Here is an 11603-nt window from a genome sequence, read left to right as displayed (position 1 = left end):
AGTCATTTTTGATCGTCGTTTGCATTTGGGTGTACCACCAGCCGTTCGACCCATATTATTTTTCCAATAATTTTTATATTCTCTAAAACACATAATTTACATATGAAATAAAGGAAAAAATAAGAAGGAAAAAAGACTAAAATGAAAACGGCTAGGCCCCTGGCCCTATCGTTGCCTCCCTCCGATTCTCCGCCGCCCGCATCCGTCGTGCGGTCCGCGTCCTCCAGTAGCCGCTGGTGCACCGCCTCGTTGGCGTCATACTCGGCCTTCTTCAGTGTCTCGAAGGACGCAACAAAGGCCTTCTGCTCCGCTGCCTTCTCCTCCAGGTTAGGCCAATTCCAGTCAAATTTGTCGTCGTCATGATCCGACTCCTCCTGTGCGGCCGCCACCTCCCCGCGGTGTTGCTTCTCCTTGTCGAACGCCGCGTGGGCCGCCCACTCCTCCTCTGCCTCCTGCTCCGCGCTAGCCATGAACTTCGCGTTCATGGCCACGCCGCAGTGCTATCCTCGTTCTCGTCGTCGAACTCCTCGGTGTTAGAGTTGTCGGTCGAGGGAGGTAAGGTCGGAGGTGGAAATGGAGGTGGAGACGGAGTAGTGTGGCCGTCGCCGGTGCTACTCATCATGCCAAAGTTGGTGGCTACGGTGGAGGTTGTGCGGCGGCTAGGGTTGAGGAGGGGATGAGGCAGCCAATTGTGTGCCCTCTTCATATACGCCGGAGGAAGCCGATGAGCACGGTAGGTTTGGCAACGACATTAATTTCGTTGGCAGAGGTGGGCGGCGGTCGCGTGGCACGCGAAGCGTCGCCATTAACATGGTGCAGACTGCCGAAGCGATGCCTCGTCGTCGTCAGTACCGACGCGCTTGAGAAGACGCATCTACCTAGATCGCTGCCAGGCGAGCCCGTGGGAGAAGCAAGCGGTCACACGGCGCGACCACACAACGTCTGCTGAGACACATATTTAGGCCGCGTTTTCGTCTCCGTGGACAGCATAGTCACTATGCGCTGGGCCGTTGGGGCTAGGTAGACGCATTTTTCGACCACGCGGTCAGCCGTTGGAAATAATCTAAGAAGAAAAAGAAAAGAAATAGTGTCCGGTCGCTAACGCCTATCGATGGGCAGAACCATTCGAGGTTTGTGAGTAAGAGTCCGTTAGAGAAAAGAAGTGAGAGTTTTACTCCATCACCGTCCCCACCGATGTGGCCTAGCTGCAGGCCGAGATCCAACAGCTCGCCGTCGCTAAGTTCATTATCGAGCTTAGATTAGTACCAAGCAGCGGCGAAAGAGCAGCAGAGCGCGAAGAATCGGTGGTACCAGTCATCGGCAGATGAAGAGCATCACAAGGCGAATTGGGGGAAAACGATTGAAGTGACCGGTCCGAGTAACGCATGCAGATCCATCAGCTGACTGGTATGTTATTATTTCTTGAGTACCTTATACTAAAAGCGGGTATCTGTTGCACTGCAACTCTAGAAGCATCAAAATCTGAAAAGTGAACAATTTGACTGTCAAGTTGACTGTATCATACTATTTCTCTGTAAACAATTGAACTATTGTGTCTGCATATTAATTGGTACCATCAAGTTAAAGGAAACAAAGGAGAAAAAGTTTCAGGAGAAAAGTGACAGCAGTCTCCTGAATTTTATTCTCGAATTGGATAATTGACGGATTCTTGTGCTAAACGGTACATATAACTTAACTAAATCTAGAAAAGCAAGGCAAAAGCCAAATCTATATAGTATAAAAGATAGCCCATTACGGCATTACCAAAGGACCCAAGCAGAACAGGAAGAGATGATATGGAAACAAATACTGATTATGTTACAACCATACAAATGGACACTAATTACAGCAGAGGGGCCGCTGAACATGGAATACAGCAACTGCTAATTTTGTACTCGAAAGTGCAGTAGTTCTTGTGGGTAGCATAAACAATGAATGTAACAGTCATCTACAGATAGTTGAAGTTTGGTACTTGAGAAATATCCTGGTCCTGCAATCAGTTGTACCGATATATCTGTGTTAAAAATCCCAGTTTTGGCTATCACCTAAACACACTACTTCATTATGAAACTGACATAGAAGAACTAGTACTTCAGTAATTAATGCCAGCTTATTGAGCCAAGCTGATATGGTAAAACTGAAACGTTGCAATTAAAACAGCTTCATAGCATTCATGCAGACAGAATACATGATCAAAAAAGGTCCCAGTACAAACTTACTGGCTGCACTTGTATTCAAGAGGCAGCTAGAATGAGCAGCAAACTTGATGCCGTCAGTAAAGAGTGATTTCTGTAAAAATAACAGTGAAAACAGTGTTAATGAACTGATTGTGCAAAATACACATACTAATAGTCTAACAGTATGAAAGGATAGTGTTGGGTAAGGTGTAGAAAAGTGCAATATCATTTTAAAAGCTTAACTCGCAAATGAACGTATGCGTGTATGTATGATGAATAATATAAGTACTGACCAAGGATGTAAAACCACCCCTCAAGAATATATTTCAATAGCTGTAGCAAGTAACTTAGGTGAACTGAAGCTACTTCATGGACATACTCTGTTTTCTCCACAAAAACTGTATATTTGCTTAAGAACATAGGGCCAAACACGTCTTCAGCTATTGAAGCTGCCATCGCATCATTTTCACGAAACTGGATAGCAATCAGACCTGGTATGGATTGCTCTCCGAGAACTAACAACACTTGTATAGCTAGATGGGTATTCCATCGCCTTACTTCTAATCAATGTGCTCTAGTGTGAAATAAGGGCCAAGCATCTGCTCAACAATAATATGTGTCCACATATGCAAGGGTATTTTTTTAATTTAATGAGTAACCATTCATCAACAATTTTAGTTCTTAGGTGTACAATGTGTCACTTGCAGGTCCGGTAGGCACATCAATTAGTACACAAAGTTTCTTCTCCTCCACCAAGATTAGTAATTTGTAATGCTTCTCTGTAATGAGAAAAGGAAATAATAACTTTTTCGGCGGTAGACAAATTAACGGTCATACCATGACGTATAACCAGCTTGTTGGTCATAGGTCGAACCACTATATAAGTTGGCACCCTTTTACATGGAGAGAGTGGTTCTTCAGTGTATGCACAATGAAGAAATGAAACATGGTAATGAATTATGTTGAGTGTCACTCAAAGGTTTCCTTGGTAGATGGAAGATCTCTAAAAAAATTGTAGTTATAAAAGGTGGAACAGCCAAAGTGAGTAACCGATGCGAACAATATACTCGTAGCTTTCTTACCTACAATAGCAATGGGTTGCTAAATTGGAAATTTGGCATGAATGCCCAATTATGTGGGTTCTTTGTGAGAGGACGCACCTGATAAAAGGCAATCCTATATAATGATAGCATATAGAAATGGGGTGCTAAATTGGAAATTTGGAATGAATGCCCAATTCTGTGGGTTTCTTTGTGAGAGGTGGCACCTGATAAAGGGCAATCCTATGTAAGGATAGCAGAATCTATAATAAATCGGAAATTTGGAATGAATGCCCAATTCTGTGGATTCTTTATGAGAGCCTGAGAGGTGACACCTGATAAAAGGGAATCCTATGTAAGGATATAAGGATCTATAAGAAATTACCTTTTTTATTTACTGCAGTGTGCAATGCGATAATAAATAATGTGATATTCTGTAGTACCTTAATAGTGCTGTAGCTATAATTATAATTTAGGAAACATATATGGAGCTAAGAGAATCTAAGAGTGGAAGAGCCCAACATGACAAAGGTTCTGTTTGCCTACTCCATTTCAAATGTGTCATGCTTTTTAGATATGGGCAGGTTGAGACGTTGAGTACACCAGCTTCGAAAAAGTATACGCTGGTGTGTTAGTTGCATCCATATTTGCCTTCACTTCCGAAAATTGCAACAAACTTCAGATATGCGTCAGCAGACAGTGTGATGTTTTGTACATTCTACAACTAATGTACATTTTCCCCTTAAGTAACTATAATCAAATTCAGAATTACCTGGATAACGAATATAAGATTTTGCAAAGGTAAAACCGAATCCAGAGGTTGCAACTATAACAAACCAACCAAGTTACAATAAAACATTGCCTGCACAAGTGCACAACATGAAAGAATAGTTGAGGATAACTTAAGAAGGGGATTGGTTCACACTGGTTGAAAGAGGTATCAGCATAGCCTCTCTCTGCAACAAATTATAGAGACAAATATAGAGGACAGATTTCTCAAAAAAATATATATATATAGAGGACAGATGTTCATGGATGGTCATCGGTCACCAGTTTAATTGACCAATTACATTTCTTTGGCTTACCAACTGCGTGAGACCATAAGGGTGGATACTATGCAACCATGTGGAGTTAACATTTTTGCTGACTTTTACTACAGTCAGCATCTAACATATTTTCTTTGAACAGAGAAAGAAAAGAATTAGGTTGCATAGTGGTAGTAGTACAGTCAATCACCTCCTTTCTTAGACATCATCTGGAAAATTGCTAGCTGAAGTGGCATGGCCAGTAGAAGAAGAAATTTTTCAGCAAGATACGACCCCAGTAACTGTCCATCAGAGCCAGCAATATTAGGTACAAAGCCTACAAACGTAAATCACTATAAAATAAAAATCAATTAGGAGGAAAAACTGAAAGTCCAAATAACAGAACACAAATAATTGTGTACTTAATTGAGAGCATCACATACCAGAAGAAGAAATAGAAATAGTAAGAAGTTGATGTGGCCTGCTGCCTACTGAAACGAAGTAGCCAATGGATTGGAAGCGCGGAAGCGGTGGACAATGGTGCCCCGCACCAGAGAACCTGAAGGGACCGATCTCCGAGCATCTGCATCAGCCGACCACCACAACAGCAGATTCACCTCCGTCAGCAGCCGACCCTCCATCGATACACGGAGAGCGAGGACGCCCCGTAACGCGTCGCCAACCAACGCCGCCGGCGCGCGCGGAAGGCCATGGACCTGCCCTCGGCCGCCAGCCCCACCACCGCGACGTTGACCACCACCACACCTCCCTCCAACGACTCCTCCATTACAGGCAAATCGAATCAGATCTGGCGGGGGAAACCAGAAAGAAAGAAGGGAAGAAAACGAAAGGAAAATTGCAGTAGTGAAAAAGGAAAGTGAATAAACCACCGTCAACTACACATGGTCAAGGCCAACAAACAGATAGATACGACCACCGCACCGCTTTACCACGTAGCGGGGTCCACCACACAGCAGTGCTACATGAAGAGGGAACCACTACATCCACCCAGAAGTACACACGAAAGAAATAACACAGGGGAGCCAAAATAGTTGGAAATTGCAATGCATCCCCTAAAATACACACAGACCATCAGTGTACCAAGGTAAAACACGTGTCAAGATGGCAGGTGGGTAAAAAAAAATCAGGAAAACTGAGAAAAATCGAAGTTGTTCAAGTTTAGTATAGTAACTAGCAAGGACAGGCGCGGCGGCACGCCGCGCCAAGCCAGGAGTTGAAGAACAAAGGATGCTTTGTTACGTTGTCAAACTACGACGGAGATGCGGAGGTGTAATAGTAAATTGAACATAAGAAATGCATGAAATTACATTGTAATAGTACACCCTTAGTAAGTTTCAGTACATAGCATACATCTAAAAGATTGAAAGGAAACAACCGAAGGCAACGTCTCAAGCGCTGCCTCACGTAATGTAGAGATCCCTTGCAAGTTCAGACCGGACGGACTCGTCGGTGCCATGCTTGGCATGTTCTAGCTCCTCTTGTTGGGTCCTTGGCCTCTACTATTCACTGAAGTGGGTGGTCCAAGCAGTGTTCTCCATTAAATTTCTGTTCAAATATTCTTTTCAAACAAATAATGATGCCTATAGTTTGCCATTCATGCGTTCAAAGTGATCCAAAGTGGTGTTTGTGGGCTTGTGGGCATATCATCATATTTCATACAAAGAAATCATCAAATTTCTACAAAGAAAAAGCAATAGTCTCGAAGATATGAGCAGGGAATTGATTAATAGAAGTATTTATGTTCTCAAATCATGATTATTTTAAAACATACATGGTGTATCCTGCAAATTTCCTTTTATTGTAGGCTTGCCATTTCTAACATAGTTGGCAGATACATACAAATAACCATGAACTACAGGCCAACTACAGGCCATGCGCTAAGAGTAGAGCAGGTCTGCATAACCAGCAAACCTGAGAAGGAATGACACCCAGAAATCTAAATTAAGCACTTTTCCATGGTCATCTTTCACTGAATAGCTATTTCCATATATCAGCAAACCGTGTGTTCTAAACGTGCAGAAATACACCACTTTTCCATGGTCATCTTTCACTGAATAGATTACTGTGCATGAGAGGATATTCTTGGGTCCTTTTTAAACTAAACTAATACACTTATTATGCATGGAAGGGTGTAATGTACATAATAGAACAGAAAATTGTGTGGCACTCAAAGAACTCTCCTTAGTGAAACATGTGACACTGGAAGAGGACTATTGCCGATTTATTTTGTAGCACTCAAAGAGTACTATTGCTAATTTGTTTAGCTAAACATTGCCAACTCATGGCAGCCTGATAGAGAAACACAATATCATATGGGAGCTAGCATTTATATATAACAGAAAATTCTGTGACACTCAAAGAACTCTATCTTGGTGAAACATGTGACATTGGAAGAGGACTATAGCTAATTTATTTTGTAGCAAACAAATAAGACTATTACTAATTTGTTTAGCTAAACATTGCCAACACATGGCAGCCTGACAGAGTAACATGATATCATATGGGAGCTAGCACAACTGAATTGGAAAATTTTACTTTCGACGAACTATAAAATAATTTGGCATCTCGGTTACTTAATTAATGTGGAATGTGCAAGGAACCTGAAAGCAAGCATCATATGTATGTATAATATAGAGTTGATGAGAAAAAGAATGTACTGTGCAAATACATCGCTTCCCTTTGCATATTCGTAATTCCATTTCTCCTCTTCATGCTTGCCGAAGGAAAAACTACTACCAGTTCTTCAGGGTTTGGCCTGCAAATCTATGTATGAATCTCTCTAAATTTACCGTAAACCATATTCTACATAAATAATTCGGATCACATATAATACAAATTGGAAGATAATGAGAAAAAGGAGATATTGGACCCTCATGCCCTCAAAATGAAGCTTCATAAGCTATTTTAAGAGAAGTATGTGATAACACACTTCTAAGGAGAGCTTGATTGTTACAGTCTATACGATAATCTTATTCATGCCTACTGAACTAATGAAAGAAAGATTATATACTATGGAAAAACTTCAACAGGCTAATTCCAAAGGCAGAACCAATTCTGATAATAAATAATGATCCTGGCATATAAAAATATAACTACTAAATAATATGAGTATTCTGGTAAAGCTGTGGATAAATCACTCATGAAGCTCAATATACTACTGTTTCAACACATCAATGCCCTACAAAAATTAAGGGAGGAAGTACAAAAATTGGACATCTATTGCAAAGCAATTATTCGATAAAGGGAATATATTAATATCGATAGATACCAAATACACCCATCATCTGCAACAACGCAATACCCTAATGCTAGTACGGATGCAAAGCAATGACTAAAAAAGTTATCTTTTCAAGAAAATATTATTTCCCGTGAAAAGATTATGTATTACTACTTCACCTTATTAGCTTGACATGTAAGAATAGAAATGAAATATCCTTTTCATCTTTACGTTTGGAAGAAAGTGGCAAGCGGATGATCCCAGCTCTTGCACAATGTAACATTGTCAATTGCTCAATCGAGGTGTTCTTGAAATTAACCAGCAAGAGGTAAATATAAGCAGTATATCATATATGCAGACAAAACAGAAAAAGGACTTCTCAGATAGAAGTTAATAAATGGGAGATGCACAATGTAGTCAGCAGTATGATGGTTGCATACATAATCCCTTCTGAACAGTGTGCTTTAACTATCATGAAAACTGTATTCATAACAGAGGCATGATGGCAAAGGAAGAAAACTTGGGAATTCAGTCACCACCACCAACATACTCCATAGCCGTTCTAAGACTTGATGGTAATTTCGCTTAATTCATACAGGGTAGCAAAATTGGTAAAAAGAAAATATCATAACAAAAGAGTCTGAACCATCCAATCTTTTTGCCCTTAAAGAAATGTAAAATGTATCTCCGTTAAGAACTCACTGTTCAGGAATGTTTGGGTTTAAGTATAAACCTTAGAGTAAATTCTTCAAGCATACATAGTACGCAGAGTATCATGCTTCATTTGGAGGCAACAATGAATTTTTTTTTTAGAAACATGGAATTAATACACCCGGAAGCACCTATTTCCAGTAAGAATCTATTTGTCTCAAGATTCGTTTCTTACAGAATATAAGCCCTAAATCAAGGTATTTGAGAATAAGTTATACTTTCCTCTATACTGCAAAAAATAATATTCGTTGATGACATATCTTGTAGGCTTTAGCATCAAAACAGAAAAAATGAGATATTTCAGGAACAAAATAATAAACAAACCTATGAAAGCGAGTAGTGCAAGTAATTCGTCCAACCTATGGAAAAAAGTAACCAACAATCTTAACATAAACCATCAAAGTAGTGGCTCACCCAGGTACATGGAGGTGGCGAGGATTTAAAAAGCGCACTATCATGAAATCGTGCATCTGTAGGAATTTGGGTCAAGCAAACAGAAATCGAAACTTAAAAATAAAATTGATAGAGAAAGGATAGATAATAAATTTGCTTTGGAAAGCATGTTCTCCAGTACTTATCTAACATGATGGGATTTGGATGAACCAAACAAAAAATTGAAAGTAGCAAGCCGTCCTTATTTCTTTAGCTGTAATTTAGACTCAAACCATACTAAATCTCAGATGCCCTGCCATGGCAATCCCGTTCTTAAACGGAAACATGTTTCAGAATACTCTGGATTGATAAAGAACATCTTTCAGAATACTCTGTCAAGGAACATGAAGAAATAAATACACATGAGTTGCAGTTGTCTATTTAGCATTTTCTTTGTTAATTAGGCATGTTCTTTTAGCAATACAGTGGGAGAAGTATTCATCTTAGTGATTTCTAATGTATAGTCCATCCTCAATTAAAATTGCAGCCTGCATAAAATTTGGGAGAAAAAACAAACAAATGTGACACCTATGATACCGCAGGTTAAATATTATAATAGAGAACACAACCATAGGTAAGTAGAAACAAATTTTATGAAGGTTGATGTTCCTAACGAAATATATGCACATTGCAAAAGAATTTAGTTAAAGCCATGCACACCTAACCTGACTGCCTTATAATCAACTCATTAGACGACCAACATGAATGGTAAAAACGGAAGCATACATCAGTAACAAACAATTTTACGGTTCTTCACATCACGGTGAGTACTGATACCATATCTCATAAGAACCAACATTGGAAAACGCTGGTCGCTCATGGGCTAAACATGCTGAAAGTAAATTATCCTTGCACTCTAATTACATAAGAGCAGATAAATAATCAAATGAAATCTCTTTAAATAGGACGGATTGTCATAAGCATGTCTCTCACCAATAAAATCTGAATGTGTAAGAAAAACTGTACAGTACCTTGAACATCTTGTGCCTAAAACTTCCCTGTGAGACACTTATGCTCCCCGAGATTTAAGTCCTATACAAAACACAATAATTTCTGTATATGAGTAAATAAATGGAAAGTTAAGTAGGAGTTTGGTGCTGAGCATTAAACAATCCCATTTTCCTAAAAGTAATATTCAATTCTAATTTATTTCATGGTAGTGTAGGATCCATCAAATAGATTTTGGATGGAACATCTAGGAAATTAAAATGGCCATTTGGTGACTGCTTTCAGAAGATGAGCAAGATCATACATACAATTTATCAACGAAACTATGTAAACTTTAAGCTGCATTATACACTTTTGATAGGAACAAATTAATCATACTTCAAAAAAATTAAATATGTACTCCTAGGGCAAATTAATCAAATGCACCTGAAAAGAAAACTTACCTCGAATTTTGCCAAGAGATGTGCATCATAGCCACAGCTGGACTGCGCTGATTTTCCTGATGGTCTTCCATGTCCCAGCGTAGCAACTCGCACAAGCTAGTGGAGTACTAATCTGAACCTAGAATTGGAGATGAACAAACACAAGAAAGAGAGCATAAAACTAACCAGGTCTTTCGACTGATGTATCTTGTATGTCGTGGATGGAGAACTCTAGGCAGATGTCCACCTAAACTTGCATCTTTTCTCTTATCTGGACCAGCAGCTGCAAGAGGTATCTCTCACAGGGACATGAGAAGAACACGCCAGGGAGGACCTGGGCCACGGCGGCGGCAGTGAGAGAGAGATGGAGGGAGAAACCTGGGCGCCCCCGCCCCCCTTGCCGCCGCTGGACGCCACAGCCTCCGCCCAACTAATGGATCCCCTCCCATACGTCCCTTTCCGTCGGTGGACGCGGACTGCATCGTGGCTTCGTGGTCGTCGTCCGTGTGGTGGCGGGACGATTCCTAACGAAAATCAACAAATTTTAGTGGAGCTGAAATTTCAATGGAAAATCAACCAGGGAAATTGCCAGGCAAGGTGGATAGAGAAGGGCACCTCCATTTTCTAGGTGAAGCGGTAGTAGACGGCGGCGGCCATGGAGGCGATCCCGAGGCTGGACATCACCGTGGCCACCAGGTACGTCCGCTGCTCCGACTCCTTACTTGCCTTGCGCTCCATCACGCCCATCTGCGCCGCCGCCTGCCGTCTCGTCCACCTCCGTGGCGTCGGTATGCCGTCGGACGCCACGCGCGGGACGGGCACGAAAGCGCGCCGAGAGAGAGAGAGAGCGGCACGAAGGCGAGCCGCGGCGCGGGAGGCGGCGAGAGGCACCAGAGGAACAGTAGGAAGGCGACGGGGCTGTGCCTCGCCGGAGGGCCGCCGTGTAGTCCGTCGGAGGAGGAAGAAGAGGGCTGAGGACGTGCCGGCCTCCGCGGAGCCGAGGAGGCACCGGCCGTTGCAGAGCCGAGGAGGCGCTGGCCGCTGCACGGACGCCCGGCGGCCGGGGAGCCGAGAAGGCGCCAACCGCCGCGGACGGGCCGGCCTCCGGGCAGCCGAGGGGGCGCAAGCCGCCGGAGGGCCGAGGACGCGCCGGCCGCCGCGGACGTGCTGGCCGCCGCACATCAGAGGACGCGCCGGCGGCGGGGGAGCCGGGGAGGCGCCGGCCGTCGGGGAGCGGAGGGGGCGCAGGCCGCCGTGGAGCCAAGGATGTGCCGGCCGCGGCTGCTGCTCCGGTGTGCGCCTCTGTATCCTCGCCCGAGAACAGACGTTGGGGAGAGAAAAGCACGTACGGTCGCGAACCGACTAAATTTGGTCAAAGCGGTGCACTATTTTAGCTAGCTAAAGTCACCCAGCCAATGAACAAATACGTCCAGAAACAGAAGGAAAGACAGAAGAGCATGAAGATAGAAATCGCACGGGGCACCCAAATCACACACCAGAAACAATCAACGAAAAGCAAACTATACGTGTCAGCATGAGATTAATTGAGAAAGAAGCTCAAAATTGTGGAAAAAAAGATGTTGGTTGCCCTATTATATAGTAGTTATATA

General features: G+C 42.5%; 1 long non-coding RNA gene across 4 annotated transcripts; it reads right to left on the bottom strand.

Annotated features, from left to right (window-relative positions):
- Positions 1–5475: 5475 nt before the first annotated feature.
- On the bottom strand, positions 5476–10399 carry LOC124659408. 4 transcript variants are annotated; one of them, XR_006989569.1, is made up of 3 exons: positions 10015–10399; positions 8606–9655; positions 5476–8550 (listed from the first exon to the last, which is right to left on the bottom strand). It is a non-coding gene; the product is annotated as an uncharacterized LOC124659408 (long non-coding RNA). The 4 variants fall into 4 exon arrangements; XR_006989568.1 differs by having other exon boundaries at positions 5477–9655; positions 10015–10132; positions 10241–10399; XR_006989566.1 differs by having other exon boundaries at positions 5480–7018; positions 7712–9655.
- Between the last annotated feature and the right edge of the window lie 1204 nt (positions 10400–11603).

Source organism: Lolium rigidum, chromosome 6, assembly GCF_022539505.1.
Source record: "Lolium rigidum isolate FL_2022 chromosome 6, APGP_CSIRO_Lrig_0.1, whole genome shotgun sequence".
Taxonomy (NCBI): domain Eukaryota; kingdom Viridiplantae; phylum Streptophyta; class Magnoliopsida; order Poales; family Poaceae; genus Lolium; species Lolium rigidum.
This window is presented reverse-complemented; position numbering and strand designations above follow the sequence as displayed.